Source organism: Pangasianodon hypophthalmus, chromosome 14 (assembly GCF_027358585.1).
Source record: "Pangasianodon hypophthalmus isolate fPanHyp1 chromosome 14, fPanHyp1.pri, whole genome shotgun sequence".
NCBI lineage: Eukaryota > Metazoa > Chordata > Actinopteri > Siluriformes > Pangasiidae > Pangasianodon > Pangasianodon hypophthalmus.
In genome coordinates, this window is record NC_069723.1 from 2,414,159 (window position 1) to 2,426,607 (window position 12,449).

Sequence of the window (12,449 nt, forward strand, 5' to 3'; positions counted from 1 at the left end):
GCAGACGCACAAGAAGATGCTGTCATGAAGATACCCCGAGAGTGGGATTTGTTTGGAAGCAATACAGACGCAGTAAAGAGAGAATAATGTTATATGTTGCTCCTCATCTTGGCGAGCCAGCACACGCCCCATGACACCTCTTCTGACGAACACTCACAGCTTGAGCAAAACCGACCCACTCAGATCCAGGTGTTTGATTCCCTTGAGAACCATCACACTGGCACACGCTTAACAACGACAACATGATGTTGGATGGTGTGTGTATGTGGGCGGCCTCCGGTGTGTGATGGGATGTCTCGGTGGTTTGTGTGTTCCAGAGCATGGGTTCGTTAGCGGAGTGCGTTATATAAGTGCATGTCTGGATTCTGTGGCAGCGAGAGGCTTCTCGCTCTTTCTCTCTGTCTGTTCTTTGATGTCAGATTGTCAGAAACCCCCAGAGATGTGCAGAGAGAAAGAGAGAGAGAGAGAGAGGGAGAGAGAGACAGCCAGAGAGAGAGAGAGAGAATGGAGGAGAAAAAGAGAGAAAGGGCATAGACACTTTTGTTTTATATTTGTGCATGTTTTGGTCTTAAACATTGAAATTGGTTTTCGCTAATAGAACAAAGATCACCCGTGGCTAATTCCTCAGTAATTCATCTTCAGTAATCATGTTATCCTGGTCAGGGTCACGGTGGTTCTGGGGTCTATCCTGGGAACACTGGGTGTGAGGTGGGAATACACCCTGCATTGAACACTTTCACAAACTTGTTCACACCTTGGGGAAATGTTTGAGAATCCAATCCCCCTACTAGTATGGTTTTGGGAGGTTGGAGGAAGCCAGAGAACCCAGAGGAAACCCACATGGACACGAGGAGAACGTGTGAAACTCCACACAGACATTAACCTTGAGCTCAGGACCCTGGAGGTATGAGGCAGCAACGCTACCCTGCTCCAGCACGGACTGACTATAAGGCTAAAGATTGCAAACAAGCAAGCGTCTTTGGCTTTGCCAAACAGCCAGTGAACTCATTTTCTTCTTGTCCTCTTCAGTTACATGAAATTCTGCAGATAGTGGTGGCAGACAAGGGCACTTACAGATACCATACTGACTTAAAATGACCAGTTTGTTCCAGAGAGAAGGAGGTGATGAGGTAGTTCCTCCCAGGCCTGTGTACCAGAGACTGGCTACGTAATAGCGGCAGGTGGTGCAGTGTGTTTTTACAAGGCTTCCAGCATTGGCATTTGAGCCATCCAAGCGCTATGTGGAAGTGACAGCCAGCTGGCAGGTCAAGGACCAGCTGTTTGTGTGCTCTGGGGAACGCCGCTATCTAAAGACAGGTTAGCAAGTTGGAGAAAGGAAGTGATTGTGCAAGCGTACATGAATGCAAGAGACACCATCCATGAAATGCCATTCCACATGCACTATGGCCTCGTCTTGGGCGACTCTTGTTGACATTTGTGAAGTGGTTACGTTCTCCAGGTTTTATCCATGAGCTTCTGAGGTGAGTTCAAGTGATACTCACCAGCAGTAGAATACTGTAATAATGCTGCATTCGACTTACCTCAGAAGTGGGAAGTTAGAGCTGGTCATGATGTCATTTTCGACCTTCCGTGCAGCATTTGAGGTACAAAGTGGGAAAAAACCCATGGATGACTCCATGTTCGTCTTTTGTTAGCAACAAGCTAGCCAGCTAACTGTGATTAGTCCTCCTCAAACAGAGATCTGTATAGTCACAATATACTTGTAAGTACACTATGACTCGTTTAAAGGTAAGACGTGCTGCTTTGTTTACTTTTTTGTATGCTGTGCGCAGCCATGTTGATTTGACGTCACTTGCTGAACTCGTTGGAACTCATGATTGAGAAGACTACCCTAAGTTCCCAAGTAAGAATTGAGGGGTATTTTCTTTGGCTTTCCCTGGTCAGAGGTCAGGAGTTACAAGTTATGACCTCTAACTGAATGCAGCATGAGACTGAGTGATTCTTATCCTCAATAGAGTACAGAATCAGCATTCATCCTGAGTACACAGCAGTATCAGAATACTGAGTGATTGCAATGCCAGAATAAAGATCAGTATCAGCACGAGAGTGATTCTCTTCCTCATTAGTAAGTAGTATTAACACTTTGAGTCATTGTCAGTGTCAATAAAATATGGTATTTGCACTTTTTTGAGTTCTGTCTGTTACTGTATGGCGAGCTGCGCCATTAAGATGTGCTACGAACCCTCGTAACCCCTCATAACGCGCAGTCTCCACTAGTATGGAAGGAGCCTTTTATATGCTGCACATGTGAGGTCATGGCCATGAGATGATGATGACGATGATAATAAACGCAATAACGCATAATTATAACGAATTAAACCCATTAAACCGCCTGGACTTATCAGTGGATCACTCTTGTAACGACTTATTTGTTTCACCATGCTTAGTGAATCATTGAATTAAAATGAATATTGGAATAATAAGCGGAACGTTTAAACACATCTGAATCTTTTCAACAATTTCAATCTGTTGGCTGTTTTCTGCCAAGTAGCCTCTCAGGCTTTATGAATGGCCGAAGTGTTTCAGTCCATTCGGTTTTATGAGCTAATAATTCCTGCTTAGCAGGGGGGAAAAAATTCCACTCTTTCCTTGGCTGATACATTGCTATATCTGTAATTGTTTGCGAGGGCTGATTGGCAAATTGTGTGCTCTGAAATGAGCAAAAACAGATTGCACAAGGATTTTTGTTCGTGAAAATCCTGGGTCTGTTCCGATAGGTTAAGCAACGTTATTAAAAATAAGACCCAGTTTTATTATCTTGCTTCGTGAAGTACAGCAGTGGAGGATGGAGAGGTAAAATAAGTAGTTCTCTTTCTTTTTGTCACATGATACACAGAAGTGTATACAGTATATTATTATTATTATTATTATTAATGCCACTTCCTGTATCTGTTAGTGCTTTCAATATCTTTATTCGGATTTAACCCTGAAGTGGGTGTGGCCTAAATGAGAAGCTAAGTAGCTTTCTTTCTTTCCAAAGTATTTGTATTTGGTTACATCCCCACCATATATTAACTGTTTTCACAACTTTAAAGACTATTCAAATTTGTAAATTGTGTATTATACGATCCTGACGTACAACTTAATAATAATATCGCACAAGCAAAACTCTGGTTTTACTGATATTTAGTACAAATGCATGAATGCGAGTTTGATATTGCTTTAATTCCATAGTTTCCTAATTAAGAACTTAATATCGAGTTACTGACATTTCGGACACAATGTGGCCAAATATTTTGTGTATTTTTGCTCCATGAACGGAAATAGATCCCGAAGAAGCTACACTTACTTTTTAGCTAGCTAGCTAGCTCACGTTGATTTGTACATTCTCGTTAAAGGTGTTTTCAGTGAACTTTTCTTCCTTTCTTCCTTTTAACGTCATCTGAAAAGCTTTCAAATTTTCTGTCAGAAAATTATATTCATGATGTGGAATTTTACGTGGCGAAGACAGATGATTGATACACACAGTGAAACATCCCAGTGTGGTTATAGTAAAGATAAGCACTCTTAAGCACGCTGCTCAACCAATCAGATTAGTGGACCAGAAGTAACTGTCGTACAAAGATATTTTTCATCCATTATAACTACAGGGACTGTTAAACATAACTGGACCCGATATAAACCCTTGAGGTACTCCGTTTATATTATGCATGAATTCTACTCTCTACTTTGACATGTTCTTAGAAAAATTATTATTTTTTTTTTTGCTGATTATTAAATATTATATAAAGCATCGGTTATATTTAATACAAATCCAAGGTTCGTATTTAATCAAGACCAGAAGGCATTTATATTTTTCATCAACAAGACCCTAGCCAGGGCTCAAACCTCAGCTTGTTTGTGTTCAGATCATTTTCTTTTGTTTTCCCTATGCCTCTTACTGCTTAAAGTATTTAGATGTTTTTGGAATGCGTCGATCTTTTGCGTCAATCTTCACAGACACGTTCTTTTTTTGTGGTAAGGCACCAAATCAGCGCTTTCTATTCTGAAACCTGAAGAATAGCTTTAGATACTGTTTCAGAATGTAAAATCTAATATTGGTGCACATGCCATACATAAGCCTAAGTCAAGAAACATACTTAGCGGATAGGAGCTCGAACCTGCTGATCCACTCAAACATGACCCAATCGATATTCACATTTATATTTTGTCCGTCTGGCAGAGGATTTTATCCAGAGAGACCGATAAACTTGCAAATAGCTTGAAGGCACATTGAAATTAAACCTGTAGAAGGAATGCAGGAGGAAACTCATTCCTTTAATGAGGACGCTGAAGTTAGTCAGTCCAATGTGTCATTTTTACAGAAAGACAAAACATTTGGCATTTTAAATGAGGCACATTTCATATTAGCTTCATATTAGCGTGTTTTTTATTTTAAGTACCCACACCACAGTAAATCTTACTATAACAACAACAGCAATATGAGTAAAAAAAAAAAAAAAAGAGGGAGGATAAGAATGTAAAGGAATTGCATTCTGCCTACGTGTTGTTTTGTTTTCAGTTCATGTCATGTTTCGGTTTTAGTCAAATCATCTGTTCCTGCCTTGTTATTGGTGTGTTACCTGATTGTGTTCACCTGTTCCATGTTAGCCCTTGATTAATTTGTGTATTTACTATATATATACACACACATATATATATATATATATATATATATATATATATATATATATATATATCTCCTATATGTCCTGAGGTAGTAGCTGAGGTACTAGCTAGCTATGGGTTAATGCATGCTATGAAGTACTATTATGATTGGTCGATACACCCTAATAAAACATACTCTGAGCACCTGCACTAGCGTCTTGCACCTCATCCATCCACATTACAGTTTCATTAAAAGTAATAGACGTGATATAAAGCCCCCGAGGAGCTCTGTCGACAATATGCATCGTTAGAGCCTGTTTAAAATTGAGAATTAGATATCAAAAAGCACTGATGTTTTGGATTATGACCCAGTCTTTGACAGCCTCAGCACTGCCTTTAATAAGCTAAATGGAGTTAGGGTCAGTTGAGTGTAAATGCTGAGTGTATTCATTAGTGCATCTCCTAAAAGTGTGATCCAAATCCACCGCTGGGTTCAAAACACAGAACGCAGAAGCGAAACCACAATCCACATCCAAACGCACAGCATGGATTAAGATACAACAGCTAAACGTTGCTGGAATAAAACAAATACATTACTAATAGCACTTCAATTAGCAGTATTTTATTATTCTGCCTATTTCAACCATTTATTAATTCTTATTCTAGAAGGAAGCATCTACTGACAATTCTTTATTTGTTTTATAATAATGTCGTAATAAGAATTATTATATAAAGTTGCCTATAGTCAAGATAGTTTCACTTCATAATATATATATTTTTTGCTCTGCCTCATATACCTTAAATTGTTCGGATGCTTTTGGCTTGATTTTAATAAACACTAATGGGCCAAACACAACCCCCTGAGGGTTTCTATGTGAATAATATCCAAGAATTGGGTCTGCGTTTGAAATAAATCGGACTCCTCTCAGCAAGACAGCGAAATGGCAATGCAGCATCTGATCTAATCCAGTTAAAATCCAGTCTAAAGCAGAACTTATTCAATAATAATAAGCTATATCAACTGTAACAAACAGCATGGCGAAAATCAATAAAGGGGACAATATGAGGCTGACTCTCATCAGGAGAAAATTGTCACATCCAGTCATGTATGTTTAATGGCACGGTGGCCGTCTGGTCTATTGACCAGGCTCGTTTCAAGAAAAGCATTATGTCGATGGAACACGAGCTTCAAACAAGGACTAAAAACAATGGATGTGTGTTTTGTTATTTGTTTTTACAATAAATAATATTAAATGAAAATATCTTGAATGTAGTCACATTTATTTAGTATTTCTTATTATAAAATTACAGTTAACCAGATATAAGATTAGTAACCTTATTTCTGGACATTTTGTTCGCTAATTTAATAAGAGAATAAGTAAATTTAAAGCATGAAATGAACTAAAAATAAGTCTAATAATAATTCTAGATAAATTTCATTTTCTAAGATGCTAAATTTAATGATGCTAAGTTTTTTTTTTCAATGTAATAAGTTGAGGAAAGGCTTCAAACTGTATGCTTTATCATACAGTCACAACTACGCAGGTAAGATAATGCTTATTTTATATCTAAATTGTATAAATATCTTATAGAAATATAGGAATTACTGTCAGAAAACACTGAAGGGCAAGTCGCTGTCTCACTGTAGGGAATCGTGAGAAACGTGGTGTAAAGTACGAAAACTGGGTGAAAATTAAAATAGCAAAATCGCAAACTCACCCAAGTGTGTACAGATTCAAGGAGGTTATCACTTCATATAAACCTGACGCACCTTTTCTCTATAAAACAACTCTATAAAGACTTCAGCGCTGTATTGATCTTCTACACGCTGAATAAATGAAGATCTGAAATCTCGGTCAGATCTATAAAATCTTCATTACCATACGTGTGTGTGTGTTGAAAAGGTCAAAAGTCATTAACCTCATCACACACGGCACGCTCCAGTGGAATTCTGGGAAGGAAACTGAAGATTCAGTCCATCACATGGATTAGAGATGAACAACATTCTTCTAGAGAAATATCAAATGAAGTTATTTTCAAAATAATGTAACATTGAGGTTTATGGAGGGTCATGTGACCAGTTATGACATGCTGTTGTCTAATGAAATGTTTTAGATTGTGAAGATCCAATGATTTGCAGTTTCGGGTGAACAAAATATTCTCCATTCTATTTCAGTTTCCAAACAGATTTAATCCTTCCTCCATGATACACACCCCAAACAGTGTATTCTTATCTAACAGTAAAGATTATAACACTTACTTACCCGTAGTTTATAAAAGATCACGATAAATAGCCTTGTGTATTACGAGCGTGATGTGATACCCTTCGTATTCAACATGGCTTCCCAAAGAATGAACCAAACCAACAGGAGATTCATTTAAAAATATATGGAAGGAGTCTCCAGTGTCAGTGTCGGCGTCAGTGTCAGTGCGTTCTAACAGTCAGTCGTGGGAAAGTCTTTAAGATGGAGGGAATTGCATTTTGTTGTTTCAAAAGAAAGTCAAGGAACAACTGTTTGTAGCTGTTATAACCTTCATGCATTTTTGTCCATTTATAGTTACATTTGATTTTGTAGAATGACCATGAAACAAGTTAGTTCCTGTTACCTCTTATCTTTCTGTCGACAAACAGTTATTCATAATTAATAAGACCAAAAAACAAAAAAAACAAACAGCTTGCCAGGTCACCAAGAAACCCTAAAGCGTAAACTCCTCTGTCTTGAAGACTTTCCCGTGGTGGAAAACCTACCCACCCTGACAAAAATCACTGAAACTGGAGACTCCTTCTGTAATCTCCTTAGAGAAAACGTCACCATGTCAATGCTTCTAGGTTTTTTTTTCTTCATTTTTAAAAAAAAAAAAAATATATATATATATATACATATCTATATTAAAAATCTGTTTATTATTAGGTTTTAGATTATGTGGACCAGATGCGTTGTTACTATAGAAACGATAACGTTAGAATTAATGCGTTGATTTGAATTAGAGCTCCACTGCAGTCCGAGCTGCTGTTCTAGAAAATTAATCAACACCTTCGGACTCGAGACTTCAACATCTCTGTGCTGTAGATATTTGTATTGTTAACTGCTTTTTTTTTTTTTTTTTTTTGCGTCATTAATAAATGAGAAAATCCTTCAAATCGTTAACAAACTTTCTTTAGTTTCGTTGCTGGGATTGAGTCGAGAGTCAGTTCAGGTGAAAATATGGAGTTAAAATTCACGACGAATGATTATTCAGTGCAGGATATCGAACCACCAGCTGCCATTCCTCCAGAATCCCAATAACGCTGGAGGCCATAGTGAATGTTCGAACGTGGAGCATCGAGGTGATGCATTTTAAGACAGAAGACAGATTAACGCTGAGACGCAAACACGCACACGCTGAAAACCGTCTGAGATTAGGAAGGAATGATAGAATAAATTAATAAACTCAATGTTGTGGTTTTCAGTGCACACTGGTACCGTCTACTACTTCCTGTTTTACTATGACTCTGTAAGGACTAAACTGATGGCGTGCTGTGAAAAAATGAAGAAGAAAAAAAAAAAAAAAAAAAAAAAACAAGGGAAAAGGTATGTTTATTTCTGTTATACCACAGTGTCACGCCAACACTGGAATCGGCGTCCAACTACAACTCCCAAGAGACATTGCGGCTTACAAACATGGCCGCCAAGGACTCCAACTCCCAACACACACGCTTAAGCTCACCGCATTACTGCTCAAGCACACCTGGGCTCAATCTCTCTCACACACACACACACACACTTACCACACGGTCACCGCATCACTCAGTGTAGCCTCGTCTCCTGACATACGAAGTCTTTTCCTTTGTGATGGAAACAGTTTTGTTTTTAAATTGTATAGAAGCAAATCACGTTTCTGTGCCATACCTGTACGTATCTAAACAGTAACATGGCTGCAGAAGTGCTGTTTAGACAGACTTTAGGAAGAAATGAACATTTTTCTTGATTTAATTAACAAAAGCAGACCAGCTCACTGAAAATGAATGAATGAACATTGTATAAATCAAAATCAATCATTTTTGCAGTATTTTCTTTGCTAATCTCTTTCCTAATATCTCTAACATCTGAAAGTTATTCAGAACTTTTCTGTAGGCTAGCTCTAGCTACACATCCTTAATGATAATCTCTGTTCCAGAAAGCTCTATTCTCTCTCTCTCTCTCTCTCTCTCCATATATACACATACATATATATAAATAATGTCTCAGGTCATTTCCTGTCTTGTACCTTCTATAAATGTTTCTTTATTATCTGTGGTTTCTGTACAACTGTTTTTTTTTTTTTTTTTTTGACCAACACAGGGACCAAATCTGATATTTTGCTAATTGATTCTGAACATCTAAGCCTTATAACCCTGATATTTACCATAATAACAACTCTACATATTATATATATATATATATATATATATATATATATATATATATATATATATATATATATATATATATACACACACACACACACATATTATATATATATATATATATATATATATATATATATATATATATATATATATATATATATATACACACACACACACACACACACACTATATATATAGTGTGTGTGTGTGTGTGTGTGTGTGTGTGTAACCACAGGGTTTCCCCTCCAGCACTTTTATGTGAATATTTAAAATGCAAAAATAAATTAAAAAAAAAAAAAAAAAAATGCCTGAAATGTTATTAAAAAAAAAAAAGAAAAAAATAAGGCGGAAACGTTTGCTAAAAGTATATGAGTGTAAAACACTGATGGTGACGTTTTTTTTCTCATACTTTTCATACACTATTTACATAAACAAAGAATTTCTTAAAAATTAATGAACACAACACCAAACAAATAAATGAATGTTTGTTTGGTGTTGAGAAACGAGAAAAAACATTAAGCCGCTGTTTAGTCTCATTTCTTTATGAGGAAAAAAAAAAAAAATTACACTTTGGTTAATGTAGCTTTTCAACCGAATCACTTTTACGCCATCTTGAAGATTTTTTTGTACGATTGAAACACAAATTCTTTCAAAAGTTCATTTTCATAAATTCGTTTCAAAAATGGAATCGCAGTTTTGCTCTAACCTCATACTGATATCTTCACCTCTTTTCCTGGAAAGTAAGCTGTTAGCTTTACTGTAATGCTAGTTCATAATTTAGCTACCTTAATTTCTATGACACCATAGTACATCCACACACACACACACACACACACACACGTCAAAAAACTGTCAGACGTATTAAATTTCTCAAGATTATTTTTAATTTCTGCATTGATTAAAAAACGAACTGAGAAGTTAAAAAAATGCAAGTTTATACACTTTTTTTTTTTTTTTTTAAAGATTAGAGTTCTTTTAATACTGACAAGATGAACAGCATGTAGAGAGGAATGATTAAAAAAAACACACACTTCCTCTGCAGACAGGAAGTCCAGAATATTTCCCTTTTTATATAAAATGAAGCTGATGATTCTACAGAGACACGATTCTAAACAAAAAATGCTGTGAATAATCGGCATTTCCGCATACTCAGATATGTGCGCGTGTGTGTGTGTGTGTGTGTGTGTGTGTGTGTGTGAGAGAGAGATTTTCATCCTTATCCGGCTCTCAATTCAATTTCATATCTACAAAAAAAATTCAGCTTTCGAAGAACCGAACATAATCTATATACACTGTACAACATCTCTCGCAGGAAAAGTGTGTTATGATCCAGACGTCTTTCTCAGGTGTGTAAGTCGAGAATTGTGCTGATTTTGTGACATTTTTGTCCTGTTTCACCTTTAAACACACACGAAGAATGAAATGAACAAGTGAAAAGGGTTAATTATTTGTCTCAGGTGTGTTCGGAGACTAAAATGTGAAAAATCAAAACAAAAAAAAAAAAAAAAGGACGTTTATTTATTAATTGCTGATTTTAGTGTCACGATTTTTTCCCTTTTCTTCCAAACACACCCGTGGAAAAAAAAAATTAACTAAAAATAATTATATGTTGGAAAGTGTTGCACTTAATGCCATCCAGAAAATTTTGATTTGGGTTTTATGTCCTAAAAAACACACCTGAGCACAGAGTTACAGGTGTAGTGTGTTTCCTGTCTCAGGTGTGTGAGGTGAAGGAAAAGGATTGAAATGTTAGAAAAATATCTGATTTTGATTTGATCACACTGAAGAAAAGGAACTGAAATGGAAAAAAAATGGAAATTTCCAGAGACTGGTAATGAATATTCTACTGATTTATATTTTAGAAAAAGGAAATTAAAAAGAAAGGATGACTGTGCCCAAAAAAAAAAAAAAAAAATTGAAAAACATTCCCAACTTTCCCATATTTTCATCAATTTTCTTTGTTTTTTTATTTCCTGTCTCACCTGAAACAGGAAATTAACTTTATACAACTTTTAACCTTCAACTTTTTTTTAAAAAAACTGTGAAGCCAAAATAAATTAAAAAAAAAAAAAAAAAAAAAAAAAAAAAAAAAAAAAAAAATCACCAGACAGGAAAAAGTTATTTTCTTTTCAGGTGTGTTTGAAGCTGAAAAGGAAGAATTAAAGTCCCCAAATATCCTAAAAGGAAAAAAAACAAAAAAAAAAAACATTTAACTGATCAGAGTTTTCATCAGAGTTGTCCTTTTATATTTCCTGTCTCACCTTTAACCAGGTAAATAATCTTATATAATATTTAAATTGTTGATTCGAATTCAAAATGGGATAAAAATTATTCCCAAAAAATTCGCCAAACTACAAAAATTCCTAAATTTCGAGTTGTCCTCGCTAATTTCCACTAACACACCTGAGTCATGTACAAGTCATGTACAAGTGCTCATTTATTTTGCTCAGGTGTGATTTGGAGGTAAGACAGAAAAAATATTCCCAAAAAATCATTCTTCTGTTCTTTTTTCTTTTTCTTTTTTTAGTTTGGTGACTTGGCAGCTCGCAGGTGTGTTTTCACGCTAAAAATGGGACAAAAACAGAACAAATTTTTGCCAGAAAAAAAATCTCCAAAATTTGAAATTTCCAAAAAAGAAAAAAATTAATTTTTTAAATCTATTTAATTAATTAATTAATTAATTTATTTTTTAACTTTTTCAACTTTTCTCCCCTTCTCATTCTTCTCTTTTGGTTTGGCCACTCAGCAGCTCTCAGGTGTGTTTGATGTTGGTGTTTCTGGACGTTAGCATGTCCTCGCTAATTTGTCTGCTGTCTCACCCGAGTCAGGTAACTAACACATTGGAGACACATTTCTTTGCTCAGGTGTGTTTCGGAGATAAAAGAGAAAAAATATCCAAAAAAAAAAAATTTTTTTAATTGTCATTTTTCCTCACTCAAATTTATTCCCAAATTCTCCTCTTCTCTTTCCCTCAGGTGTGGTTTGAAGACGAAAACTGGGTTTTGGGACAAAAATTTTAAAAAAGAAAAAAAAAGACACATTTCTTTGCTCAGGTGTGTTTTGGAGATGAAACAGAACAAAAAATATCCCAAATCTGAATTTTCTATGCAATTTTTTCCCCATATGGTTTTCCTCATTCTTCTCTTTTTTGGTTTGATGACTTGGCAGTTTTCTCTCTCTCTCTCTCTCTCTCTCTCTCTCTCTCTCTCTCACTTACTTTCTCTCAAACTTGCTTTCATGCCTCTCTTTTCTTCTCTATTTCACAAAATCCAAAAAAAAAAACAAACAAAACAAAAACACTCCTTATTACTTTCGTCAATGATGATGAGTTTTTTTTTACGCTCATCTTTCTTTCCATCTCTCCATTCTATCTTTTCATTTTCAGCTCTCACACCGTGCATCATACTTACTATATACATGGCCTGCTATACTGAGTAAGACTTTTTTGCTT

The 12,449-nt window shown here is 35.8% G+C and overlaps 1 protein-coding gene across 4 annotated transcripts in view; it reads right to left on the reverse strand.

Annotated features, from left to right (window-relative positions):
- Window positions 1-12,181: 12,181 nt before the first annotated feature.
- The window catches only part of fat3a (FAT atypical cadherin 3a), a 120,139-nt gene continuing 119,871 nt past the window's right edge, over window positions 12,182-12,449 (reverse strand). For all 4 annotated transcript variants that reach the window (XM_053239660.1, XM_053239658.1, XM_053239661.1 and 1 more), the window contains one exon: window positions 12,182-12,449. This exon is cut by the window's right edge and continues 1,288 nt beyond it. The gene's annotated coding sequence lies outside the window, so the exon portion shown is untranslated.